Source organism: Gopherus evgoodei, chromosome 9, assembly GCF_007399415.2.
Source record: "Gopherus evgoodei ecotype Sinaloan lineage chromosome 9, rGopEvg1_v1.p, whole genome shotgun sequence".
In the NCBI taxonomy this organism is placed as follows: domain Eukaryota; kingdom Metazoa; phylum Chordata; order Testudines; family Testudinidae; genus Gopherus; species Gopherus evgoodei.
Window position 1 is genome coordinate 60,170,965 of NC_044330.1, and position 14,440 is coordinate 60,185,404.

The window sequence follows — 14,440 nt, forward strand, 5'->3', positions numbered from 1 at the left end:
CCAGATGAGGTCTTACCAGTGCCTTGTATAACAGTACTAATACCTCCTTATCTCTACTGGAAATACCTCACCTGTTGTGTCCCAAGACCTCATTAGCTTTCAAGGCCATATCACACTGGCAGCTCATAGTCATCCTGTGATCAGCCAATACTCTGAGGTCCTTCTCCTCCTCTGTTACTTCCAACTGATGCATCCCCAGCATATAACAAAAATTCTTGCTATTAGTGCTTAAATGCATGACCTTGCACTTTTCACTATTAAATTTCATCCTATTACAATTACTCCAGTTTACGAGGTCATCCAGATCTTCCTGTATGATATCTCGGTCCTTCTCTGTATTGGCAATACCTCCCAGCTTTATGTCATCCACAAACTTTATTAGCACATTCCCACATTTTGTGCCAAGGACAGTAATAAAAAGATTAAATAAGATTGGTCCCAAAACCGATCCCTGCGGAACTACACGAGTAACCTCCCTCCAGGCCTGACAGTTCACCTTTCAGAATGACCTTTCGTCTCCCCTTTAACCAGATCCTTATCCACCTTTCAATTTTCATATTGATCCCCATCTTTTCCAATTTAGCTAATAATTCCCCATGTGGCACCGTATCAAATGCCTTACTGAAATCAAGGTAAATTAGATCCACTGCATTTCCTTTGTCTAAAAAGTCTGTTAGAAATCTCAAAGAAAGAGATCAGGTTGATTTGGCACGATCTATCTTTTGTAAAACCATGTTGTATTTTGTCCCAATTACCATTGACCTCAATGTCCTTACTACTTTCTCCTTCAAAATTTTTTCCAAGACCTTACATACTACAGATGTCAAACTAACAAGCCTGTAGTTACCTGGATCACATTTTTTCCCTTTTCTTAAAAATAGGATCTTTGTTAGCAATTCTCCAGTCATACGGTACAACCCCTGAGTATACAGATTTATTAAAAATTCTTACTAATGGGCTTGCAATTTCATGTGCCAGGTCCTTTAATATTCTTGGAGGAAGATTATCTGGGCCCCCGGATTTAGTCCCCAGAGTGATACATAGGACCCTACCAAATTCACAGCCATGAAAAATGCATCACAGACCATGAAATCTTATCTCCTCCTGTGAAAACTGGTCTTTTGTGTGCTTTTACCCTATATTTCACAGGCAGAGCCATCCTTAGGCATACACAGAATACTCAGCTGCATAGGGCACCACATAATTTAGGGCACCAAATTTGATGGTGCCCTGGGCAGCTGCATGCTGCGTATGCAGTGCTGGATCCAGTGGCCAGCCCCATCCCCCGGCCAGCCCCCCTGCTCTGCCCTGAAATTTCAGATTTAAATAGCTGAAATCATGAAACTTATGATTTTTAAAATCCTATGACTGAAATTGACCAAAATGGACAGTGATTTTGGTAGGGCCTCCATGTTACACCATCAGAGCATGACAGTGGAGTGCCATGGCAAAGGCTTTATGTATGCCCAACCTGCCATGATTTCACAAAGAATTCTGACAAGTATCTGCATCTAAACAGAGTGGTGAGCGTGCCAGTATGAAGGCTCTCTCTGAGACGCAGCCCTTCTAAATACACATGCAAGAGTGAGCCAGCTTAGAGAGTGAGTGACCAGGGGATGAGACAGAGGAGACAAATAAAAATTAAGAGGAAGACAAGAGAAGGCAATATTTCCAAGATCTTGCTGCTCTAGCACTGGGGCCCTTTTGCAGGCTGTGTGTATTGCCAATGACAGATAAAACAGGTTCTTTCCAATAAGTTCAGGGAAGATGGTGGTGAGCAGACTAGCGACACTGGAAAAATCTGGAGACAGATGTTAAAAGCTAGTGGGAAATCATGCTTCTACTGCTGCAGAGTGTGGCAGAAAGAAGGCTGAGACTATTTGGAAAACCGGTAAATCAGATAAACTTGGCATAAGGTCTAATCTGGGGCTTGCTGAAAGGAATCCTCACAAATGATAACACTGAATGATGAATTGTTCTTTCCCTCTGTGGTTCAGGGGCAGTGCTAAAGTCTAGAATTGCTGCTAATTGCATACCTAGCAGTAATACAAGGTCTAGGACCAAATTCTAGGCTGACCTAAGTGGTACCTAGAGATGGGTGTGACCTGACACTTGGACACTTCCAAAGTTTGGGGTGTCCAAGATACAGATTCAGTGTCCATGAAGCTTTACTGAGTTAGCCAGTCCCTGATTACACCCAGTGCAGCTGCACTGAATTCAGAGTTATTGCAGAACATGTGTTTTTCTGTATTCTTCTGCAGACTGGGGGCAAGAAACACCACAATGCCCTGGTCAAGACCCAGCATTCAGGAATCCTGAGCCAACTCCAAATCCAGTACTTCCCTCTGGGCTCCATCTCAGTCGCACCCTCCATCCCGCCCTTGGCTCCAGCTGAGTTTTCTCAGACCCCCTTAATAAGAATCTGATGCACTTTGCCTCAGTCTGTCCAGAAATACACCCCAGAATGGTGTCTTTGCCTCACACTCCTCCAGCCCCTGCCTCACCCATTTGTGCTGATATACAGCAAGTAGTCCTTCTAGCTTCAGCTATGACCCTATCATGCTAGATGCTGTACATTGACAGTGAGAGATGGTTCTCAATTGCTCGGAGGAGCTTTCACTCTCCTATCACATTAGATTGTAAGGGAAACAGGTGAAGTATCTTGCTCAAGGTCACAGAGCAGTCAACGGTAGAGCTGCAAACAGAACCCAGCTTGCCTGAGCCCCAGGCTGTTACTCTAGCCACTAGGCAACATTGCCTTCATGCAGTGACAGTTGTTAAAAGCCTATTAAATCAGTTGTTTAACTTCACTGAAAGCTTCCCCATCTAGGCAGCACATGTGTGCTCCACACAGCCAGCCTTCTCCAGGCTCCTAAAAACGTGTTTCCCAGTGGGAAGCTGCTGAAGACCTTTAACTCCTCTAATACCATTGTATAAATGAAAGAGGCACCCATTACCCCAGCACCTAACCACTTTGCTGTTCTGCTCCAGTCTGTAGCCTCATTTCTATATGCCACTGAAATCTCTGCAGGAAGTTGTGATATCTCAGAGCGAGTGTTGCACAGCCAGTGACACCAGAGTCCTCTGATATACCTGATGTACCTAGCATACCCAGTAGCAATAGTTTAAACAAGACAAACAGAAAGGAAGATGGACAGAAAGGCAGCACCTAGAAATGGATGAAAAATGAAAAAAAAAATTGCACAATCTTTGAAAATGTTTCCCCATTTTTCCTATCAAAATGCATAATTTTGAAATTTGAAAAATTGTGCCTAGATGTAGGGCTGCTCAAACAAATGGGGAGGAAATGGTGAACATTTCATAAAGAGTTTTCCTGGGTGGATTTTTTCATCAAAATTTCTATCATCAGCAAACTGAATTTCAGGAAAACTTCAGCCAGCTCTAGTAGCAACCCCTCCTCTCATAAGCCCATGAAAGCTTATGCCCAAATAAATTTGTTAGTCTCTAAGGCCTGGTGTACACTACGGGGTTAGGTTATATTTAGCTGCATTAGGTCGATTTAAAAATGAATGCATCCACACAACCAACCCCGTTTCGTCGATCTAAAGGGCTCTTAAAATCAACTTCTGTACTCCTCCCTGGCAAGGGGATTAATGCTAAAATTGACCTTGCTGGGTTGAATTTAGTGTATCGTGGATGCAAATCAACATTATTGGCCTCTGGGAGCTATCCAAGAGTGCTCCATTGTGACCGCTCTGGACAGCACTTTGAACTCCAATGCACTTGCCAGGTACACAGGAAAAGCCCCAGTAACTTTTGAATTTCATTTCCTGTTTGGTCAGCATGGCGAACTCAGCAGCACAGGTGACCATGCAGTCCCCCCAGAATCATAAGAGCATAGAATGTTTCTACACTCCCCCATTATCTCCACCCCTGAGGTTATTGCAGATTAGAAGGCGAAAAAAATCGCACTTGCAATGACATGTTTTCTGAGCTCATGCAGTCCTCTTGCACAGATAGAGCACAGCTTAATTCAGTGGCAGAGGCCAGAAAAGAATTAAGTGAGCGCGAAGAGCAGAGGCAGGATGCGATGCTGAGGCTAATGAGGGAGCAAACAGACATGATGAAGCATCTCTTGGAGCTGCAGGAAAGCCAACAAACATAGACCCCCGCTGCATCCACTGTATAACCACCTGCAATCCTCCCCATGTTCCATAGCCTCCTCACCCAGATGCCCAACAACGTGGGGGGCGGGGAGACTCCAGTCACCCAGCCACTCCACTCCAGAGGATGGCCTCAGCAACAGAAGGCTGTCATTCAAACAGTTTGATTTTTAGTGTGGCTACAATAAGCAATGTGGCCTTCTTCTTCCCTTCTCTCCCACCCTACCCGGGCTACCTTGTCCATTATATCATTTTTTTTAATTAATGAAGAAAGAATGCATGATTTCAAAACAATAGTTGCTTTATTTTGAAGGGGTGAGGGTGGTTGGCACACAGGGAATTAAAATCAACAAAGGGGGTGGGTTTGCATCAAGGAGAAACACACACAACTGCCACACTGAGGCCTGGCCCGTCATGAAACTGGTTTTCAAAGATTCTCTGATGCAACAGCAGCGGTGATGGTGAGCTGAGTGGGCTCCATGCTTGCCGTGGTATGGCATCTGCACGGGTAACCCAGGAAAAATGGCGCAAAAATGATTGTCTTCTCTTGCCTTCACGGAGGAAGGGAGGGAGGGGCAACTGACAACATGTACCCAAAACCACCTGTGACAATGTTTTTGCCCTAACAGGCATTGAGAGCTTAACCCAGAATTCCAATGGGCGGTGGAGACTGGGAACTGTGGGATAGCTACCCACTGTGCACCACTCCGTAAGTCGATACTAGCCACAGTAGTGAGGACGCACTCTGTCAACTTAATGCGCTGAGTGGGGACATACGCAACTGACTGTATAAAATCGATGTCTAAAAATTGAATTCTATAAAATAAACCTAATTTCATAGTGTGGACATATCCTAAGGTGCCACAAAGACTCCTCTTTTTATGATGGTACTTTCAGAATCAATTACAGTGCAGGAGTTCAAACTAGCTGTTAAACTGCAGCCTGGAGAGTAAATTACTTCCTGGGGCAGCCTCTGTACAGTAACTAGGAAATGATTGACTCTGCTGTCCTTTCTGCTGCAGTTGCAGAACACTGGACAGTACCTGAGCTATAAGACAGAGCCAGACACCACAGAGTGAGTTGCACAGTGTCTACTCTAACAATTGCCAGTTAACCTTTTTAAAGGAGGCTGAAGAAGATAAAAACTGCCAGGAACAGTTCCCCTCTTTCCCATGTCGACTCCTCGAAGAACACAATCAGCATCGCTCTGATCTTTGAGCCTTCTGCTCTTGCACTTATTCCATATCACATTGGTGCTGGAAGTAGGCATGCAGCAGCAGCCCCTGGCTTCAAGTGGCTTCCGTTTACATGCAGGGTTTACAGATTTGTTTAATGACTTTCAGCACCCCCACAAAATGAATTGTTCCAGCACCACTGCCACATCAGGATTCACGGAATCAAGTCTCACCCTTACACAATGTCTGTTGCCACCTGCCTGTCACAAGTATTGCAATCAAGCTCTGCTAAAGGAATCACATACTCACTCAAGCTATGTCTACACTGCACACCTCTTGTGGTGGCATGTAGCTATAGCCACAGTAAAAAGCAGGCTGCATCAACACTGCCTGTGTATCTAACATGTGTCAGGGAAAAGATCTGGGAGGCAGGAGGCAGTAGGGAAAGGGTGCAGCAGCTCCCCACTTCCAGAGTCTCTCCTCACTGCTTTCCCACAGCTGGAGCTTTTCCCTGCTGCAGGGAAAGACTCTGGCAGGTTCCTGCAGTGGGGAAAGGCTGCAGCAGCGGGGAGGCAGCAGGACCCTACACTGTTCAAAATATCAATGTACATGAGGGAGACAATGCGTGGGCATCTGGAGAGCCCTGTATGATATATACCTGAGTACATACCCACAGGATTCAGGTGCATCTTTACTCTATTCACAGAAGCTGTGCCTCCACATCTGCACTACTATTTATTCTTGTGCTAGGAGGTACACAGTGTAACTACTCTACACACCCGCATAAGGAGTTTGCAGTATAGACGTACCTATAGAGACAACATGCTTAACCTTGACAACCTTAACAGATCATAAATAATCCCTCTTACTAGTGCTCTGAGGCGGGGGGGGGGGGGGAGGAGGTCTGCTTACCTGCACAAACTGCAACCTCTAAGAAGCCTAAACTCCAATGGAATCAAAGGGTAAAAAAAGTCTGTTGAAGTCTGTTTTTGTTTGGATTTCAGTTCAATCACTGCTCACTTCCTAGGCACGCTATACAAGTGCTGCCAAAGATCAAAGATACAGAACTACCCCCTCAAGTCTGGGTCAGCGACAAATCCAATCAAGCCAGGCTTCACAGTGTGGTGGGGTTTTATCCTGGAGTCCACGTGGCACTCTGGTCATTCCTGAGCTGTCTAGTGTGGTGCTATCTCTGCCATCTCTCTTCCTTTTCCCAGGGTCGGGAACAGGTTTTCCTCATCACTTTTTGCTGAACTGTCTTATCTTTTCTGTTAACGTGAGGAAATGTCTCTCTCATGCCACGTCCAGACTACCTGCCATATCGGCGGGTTAAAATCGATTGCTCGGGGATTGATATATCGCGTCTAATCTAGATGCGATATATCGATCCCCAAGCACGCTTATATCGATTCCGGAACTCCATCAACCCCAACGGAGTTCCGGAATCGACACGGAGAGCCACGAACATCGATCCTGCGCCGTCTGGACGGGTGAGTAATCCGATCTTAGATATTCGACTTCAGCTATGTTATTCACGTAGCTGAAGTTGCGTATCTAAGATCGATTTCCCCCCCTAGTCTGGACCAGCCCTCACAGTGATATTTCTAGTATTGTGGTGGAGAGTGGGTTCCTCAGAGACATCTCAACCTGAGCTTACCTCACACTGAAGCTACACTATTTAAATGTGTCACTTAGCATGTTAACTAACATGTGCTAACCACATACCACCTATTCTACACAGGCACTGCCTTGCAACTAGCAGATCTAGCCTGTGGCATATGTCAGCAGTGCACAGTGGTCAGCTGATCCAGAGGTGCAGTGGATTACTGTGGGCATTGTCAAATGCATCATCTGCCACATCTCCAGGACTTATGGAGAGTTTCTTTAACTCTAGGGTCAGACAAGTGATGGCTTCCTTTTCCACAAGGCAGACTATATCAGGAAGTACTCTATGTGCCTCTACTGAGGAGACAGTCATTTCCTATTCTCCAGTTAAACAAACTACAACAATGTGCCTCCCTCCTGGGGTATGTCTACACTATGAAATTAGGTCAATTTTATAGAAGTCGATTTTTTTTAGAAATTGATTTTATACAGTTGTCATAGCATTCTCTCTCAAATCTGAACCTTAGAGTCCAGGAATGAGATACTAGCATGAATTTCCCTAAGCTTAATTACCAGCTTAGATCTGATAGGCTGCCACCACCCAAAAATACAGTGTTTTGGGGCACTCTGATCTCCCCAACCTTCCCTGGGGACCCCAAGAACCCAGATCCCTTGGGTTCTTAAAACAAGGAGAAATAAACCATTCCCCCCACCTTCCCCCTCTCAGAACTTCCCTCCCTGGGCTATCCTGAGATACTGATCTAACCTCTTAAATCACCATACAAAGAAGCATCTCCCTTCCCTTCCACAAAGAGGCAAACAGATTCAAGGAAAAGAGAGAGAGATTTTATCTCTCCGTCTCCCCACCCATCCTGGTGAGTTATCCCAATCCCCTGGGATAAAACAAGGGAAATTGATTGTTTTTCTCTATCAGGTTCTCTAAAAAGAAATCTTTTAATAAAAGAAAGGAAAAAGTAAAGAATTATGTCTGTAACTTCAAGATGTAGCTATTACAGGGTTCTATAGCTTACAGACACCAGAAAGAGACCTTCCCCCCAGTACCAATACAAATCAAAATATTCCCAGCAACTACACATATAAAAGTTAACCAGCCAGATCCACAAATGCAAATAGTGTAAAACAATTAAAAAGCCTAAACTGCCTGTTTTACTTACTATATGAAAAGAAACTTAGAGAGTCTGTAGTAATGTCTGGTCTCTCTCAGACCCTCCGAGAGAAGAAGAACAAAGAACTCACACCCAAACTTCCCTCCACCTGAATTTAAAATTATCTTGTCTTCTGATTAGTCTTCTGGTCAGGTGTCCGGTTTCCTGCTTGTAACCCTTTACAGGTATAAGAGACATTAACCCTTAACACTCTGTTTATGACAACAGTTGATTGTGTGTGTCCCCACTAAGCACATTAAGTCGGCGGAGTGCATCCACAGTACTGAGGCTAGCACTGACTTTAGGAGTGTTGCACTGTGGGTAGCTATTCCACATTTGCCGCAGTCTCCATTGCCCATTGGAATTCTGAGTTGAGCTGCCAATGCCTGATGGGTCAAAAACATCATCGCGGGTGGTTCTGGGTACATGTCATCAGGCCCCCCGGCTCCAGGGTGATAAACAGTTCCTAGTTGGGGAAAACGGTTTCACCGCTTGCTTGCTGTGCACTATCATCTTCCTCATCCCCAAAATCCGCATTCCTGCTGCATGAGAATCCATCAAAGAAGTCCAAGCACAGGGGTGGGGTAGTTGTACAGGCACCCCCTAGAATGGCATGCAGCTTATCATAGAAGCGGCATGTCTGGGGCTCTGACTCGGAGCAGCCATTTGCCTCTCTGGTTTTTTGGTAGGCTTGCCTCATCTCCGTAAGTTTCATGTGGTACTGCTGCAGGCTCCTGTTATAGCCTCTGTCCTTCATGCCCTTGGAGATTTTTTCAAATATTTGGAACGTCTTTTGGAACGGAGTTCGGATAGCACAGATTTCTCTCCCTATACAGTGATCAGATCCAGTACTTCCCGTCCGATTCATGCTGGAGCTCTTTTGCGATTCTGAGACTACATGGTCACCTATGCTGACGAGGGGATTAGTGCTAAAATTGACCTTGCTGGGTCGAATTTGGGATAGCTCCGACGTCAATAATGTTGATTTGTATCCATGCTACACCAGAGTGCTCCAATGTGACAGCTCTGGACAGCACTTTCGACTCCAAGGCGCTAGCCAGGTAGACAGGAAAAGCCCTGGGAACTTTTGAATTTCATTTCTTGTTTGGTTAGTGTGGCAACTGTTAGGGGGCTTATTCCTTCACCCTCTTACTTCCCTGGTCCTTCTCGCATGAACAGAGATAAACAATACCCGAAGTCCAAAGGCGCAAACAATTCAATGTTTATTGAGGTGAACTTCCAGAAAGCATGATTCCAGTTTCCTTCCTTAGTGTCCCTCTTCCCAGTTCTGACACCACAGAGCCTTGCCTGTGTCCCTGTTTCTGTTTCCATCCCCTGTTCCCATTTCCCCCTTAGCAAAACATTATCCCAATTCCCCCTGTCCCTGTTCCCAGTCCCCCCCCCTTCCTGATTGACTGCAGACTATATAGTAAAACTTGAATTCCACTTAGCTATACCTTAACCAATCATTTTACTGAAATTTAACTAACCAATCCTAACATATTGTAACATGGTTATTTAACCAATTATATTCCACCATCTTCATTGGTTTACACCCAATAAAATTAATTATACAGCAGACAGAAACAATTACAGAACCAGACAGAGACCATGCAAATAAACATACAAAACAATACAGAAGTGAGGATTTCACAACTACATCTATACAGACATAAAAGAGTTTTCCAGCTGTGTCTATTGATAAGTGAGTTCTTGCCAGACAGGATGCTATCAAACTAAGTTTCCTTTTACATCTTCTAGGCTCTACCCTTCCTCTGGAGGTGATAGGACTATCAGGACAGGATTGTATTCCTAATAGCTCAATAGCACCTTATTTCAACGTGACTAGTTTGGAATGTGAGGATGGATGTGCAGCCCTCCCCAGCTTATGGCTGCCTAACTACATCTCAGCTGACGGCCTCAGCCTGTCACAATAAGAGAAGGCCGTTCCACAGACAGTGATTTTGATTCTCTCTTTTATACTTCTGTAACTAGCTAAGTGATAAGAATACACCTAAATTCTTAAAGTACAGGCCTTTGCAGACAGGCCTGAATATCTGTATTCTAACAGCGAGCTCAGCAACAGAGGTGACCATACAGTCCCCCCCGAATCGCAAACGAGCTCCAACATGGAGTGAACAGGAGACACTGGATCTGATTGCTGTATTGAGAGAAGAATCTGTGCAGGCAGAACTCCCATAAAAAAGAAGGAATGCTAATATATATGCCAAAATTGCACTGGGCATGATGGAAAGTGGCTACAACAGGGACACACAGCAATGCTGCATGAAAGTCAAGGAGCTCAGGTAAGCCTACCAAAAAACCAAGGAGGCAAACGGTCACTCTGGATCAGAGCCCCATACATGCCACTTCTATGATCAGCTGCATGACATTCTAGGGGGGAAATCTACAATTACCCCATCAGTGTCCGTGGACACCTGCAAGGGGGAATCTTACGCAACATGGAGGAGGATTTTGTGGATGAGGAAGAGGAGGCGGAGGAGAATGTGCAGCAGGTAAGCGGTGAATCCGTTCTCCCCGGCACCCAGGACCTTTTCATCACCCTAGAGCCAATACCCTCCCAAGGCGGGATCCCTGACCCTGAAGGTGGAGAAGGCCCCTCTGGTGAGTGCACATTTATAACTACAGTACAGGATTTAAAAGCAATAGTGTTTAATGTTTGAGTTGCCCTGAAGACTTGAGATGCATTCGCAGCCAGTACAGCCACTGGAAAAGTCTGTTAACACGCCTGGGGATGGAACAGGAATCCTCCAGGGCCATCTCCATGAAGCTCTCCTGGAGGTACTCTGAAAGTCTTTGCAGAAGGTTTCTGGGGAGGGCTGCCTTATTTCGTCCTCCACGGTAGGACATGTTACCACGCCAGGCCAGTAGCAAGTAGTCTGGAATCATTGCAGCACAAAGCATAGTAGCAAATGGTCCTGGGTTTTGGTCAGATTCAAGCAACATTCGGTCTATATTTTGTAAGGTAACAGTAAAAGGACCCCGTTCATGCTGGGCTGTTTGTACTTGGCTAAAAGGGATCATCCCTAAGAATAGCCACGCGGTGGGGGGAGAGGGGGTGAAGGGATCATCTCAAATAGCCACACAGAGGGGTGGGGGGAAGCGTGTGCTGCACATCCACCCGAAAACTGCAGCCCCTCCTTTTAAATGACAAACCCAACCAACATTGCTTGCTATGGGAAAGGGGGGCGCTGCAGTCTGAAAACATTCCCACATGTTATGAAGGCATTAGAAGCCAAACCTGTGTATCCTTTGGCTTACCATGGCTGCCTGGAAACTGGATTCTGTTGCCCAGCCATGTGTGATGTGTCACCATACCAGCAGGCGCTCAATATAAAAGGCGACCTTGTACCTAAAGCACATGTGCTGTCTGCTGTGAATTGCTTGATTCACTCTGAAAGAGTCTCCTTTTTGTTCTCAGAAATGTACCATCTTAAATTTTACTCTCCCTTTATATTCACCTGCAGATGCAAATGTTTCTATGCTCCCCCTATCATCTCCCTCCAAGGTTATTGCAGATTAGAAGGCAAAAAAACACCACACTCGCCATGACATGTTTTCTGAGCTCATGCTGTCCTCCTGCACTGATAGGGCACAGCTGAATGCATGGAGGCATTCAGTGGCAAAGTCCAGGAAAGCATTAAGTGAGCACAATGAGCAGAGGCAGGATGCAATGCTGAGGCTAATGAGGGAGCAAACGGACATGCTCAGGCATCTGGCGGACCTGCAGGAAAGCCAACAAGAGCACAGATTGCCACTGCATCCACTGTACAACCGCATGTCCTCCTCCCCAAGTTCCATGTCCTCCTCACCCAGATGCTCAAGAGTGTGGGATAGCAGGAGGCTCCGGGCACCCAGCCACTGCACTCCAGAGGATGGCCCAAGCAACAGAAGTCTGTCATTCAAACAGTTTTGATTTGTAGTGTGGCGACAATAAACAATTTGGCCTTGTCCTTCCCTTCCCCCCCATCACCCCATCCAGGATACCTTATCAGTTATCTCTCTTTTTAAAAAATTAATAAAGAAAGAATGCATGGTTTATTTCCTTTGCCAGCTGTCATTGAAGGGGGGGAAGGTGGTTGGCTTACAGGGAGTTAAAATCAACAAAGGGGGTGGGTTTGCATCAAGGAGAAACACACAAAATTGTCACACCGTAGCCTGGCCAGTCATGAAACTGGTTTTCAAAGCCTCTCTGGTGCGTAGTGCAGCAACCTGTGCTCTTGAAATTGCCTGGTGTCTGGCTGTTCAAAACTGGCAGCCAGGCAATTTGCTTCAACCTCCCACCCCACCTTAAACGTCTCGCCTTTACTCTCACAGATATTATGGAGCACACAGCAAGCAGTAATAACAATGGGAATATTGGTAGTGCTGAGGTCTAACCTAGTCAGCAAACAGCACCAGCGAGCTTTTAAATGTCCAAATGCACATTCTACCACCATTCTGCACTTGCTCAGCCTATAGTTGAAGTGCTCCTTACTACAGTCCAGGCTGCCTGTGTATGACTTCCTGAGCCATAGGAGCAAGGGGTAGGCTGGGTCTCCAAGGATAACTATTGGCATTTCAACATCCCCGACAGTAATTTTCTGGTCTGGGAAGTAAGTCCCTTCTTGCAGCTGCTCAAACAGCCAGGCACAGAGCAAGCAAGCCTGGGTGAGTAAAGAGCTGAGGCAGAGACAGTATAGCCAGCCCTGGGGGTGCTCTAACCAGGGCCACTGGCTGTAATTGGTTGCTGGGTCTCAGCTTCTCCTCCTTTTCCTATTGCCACAGCCCTAGATTCAGGCAGAGCCAGACCAGCTCCTGTCCTGGTCTTTCTTAGGTTCACACAACCAAGCACTGATGCAGGCACTTGCTTCCTCCTCTGTGGCACAGCAGCAGGGCTGGCGCTACCATTTAGGTGACCTAGGCAATAGCCTAGGGCGCCAGAATTTTTGGGGGGTGCTATTTTGTCGGGGGGAGGGAGGCGGCACGCAGGTCCGATGTACCTACCGCAGTCGTGCTGGCGGACGGTCCGCTGCTGGAAAGGCTCCAGTGGAGCTACCGCAGTCATTTCGGTGGACAGTGCGCTGGTCTAAAGGCTCCGGCGGACCTACCACAGCCATGCCTGCGGCAGGTCCACCGGAGCCTTTAGACCAGTGGACCACCCGTCGGCATCACTGCGGCAGCTCCACTGGAGCCTTTCCAGCAGCGGACCATCTGCCGGCATGACTGCGGTAGGTCCACTGGACTCGCAGGGGGCAGCGAAATGGCCTTCCACCTAGGGCATCAGAAACCCTGGCGCCGCTCCTGCACAGCAGACAGCCGGTTGGGGCAAGAGGATAGCTGTAGGGGTCTACCCCTCTCCCCATGGTGCTGGGCTTATTCAGATCCTTCAGGCCTTGTTGGCTACTCTTGAAAGGCTGCAGTGGCACAGCTGCACCAGTACAGTGCATGAGCACAGACACTATGCTGACAGGAGGGGTTCTCCCATCCACTTCCCCGAGAAGCAGTAGCGAAGTTAACAGAAGAATTCATCCAGCGACCTAGCGCCGGCCACACAGGGACTTAAGTAGGCTTAACTAGGAGCTCAGGGAGCTCCTTTGCCCTGCCTGAGCAATGTAGCTGGTTTGATGTAATTTTCTAGTGTAGACCAGACTCAGTTTAAAACTCACAGGGTGTGGCTCCGGGAGCTGCTTCACCTTTCATTTCACATGCACATTTCCTTCTTAAAGCAGTTGCCCTCCAGGGCCACAATTTAGAACTCAAGAGCCACAAGGGCTGGCGACTTGCTGTTTTCCAGCAGCTCTGCTGTATTGTACTGGCCTGTTGCTGTGTCATGAGATGTTTCTCACTACGGTGCCAGGGATAATCATCACAGCACATGATGGTGATATTTGGGCAGACAGATGGAAACGTCAAACTCCCAGACAAGGAGCCTTCAGAGGGACATGACATTCGGGTAGGGACAGTCTTTTTGTTCTGTGTTGGTACAGCACCTGGCCCAGTGCGGTCCTAGTCCATCGGGGGACTCCTAGAAACCCATTATTACCACTAAATAATAATCATGTATAGGGCTTCCCTCATGATAGCTAAGCAGGCAGCATATACAAGACAGCAGCATTTAGTGCAAACAGTGCCAGAGAGACAAGACAGGAAAAACCAAGAGGTGGCCTCGCTGCGGACAGGGGATTCAGCTTTTGGGCTGGCTGGATATTTGAAGAGGTGAAAACACAAATGCACTTTCTGCAACTTCAGTGCCTGTAACTAGCAGTGTAAAAACCCAGCATAAGGAGAGGAAGCCCCTATTAGCAGCGCAATCAGTAGGTTGCCAGGTGTCTGGTTTTCAAACGAACACCCGGGCAGTAGCGTAGCT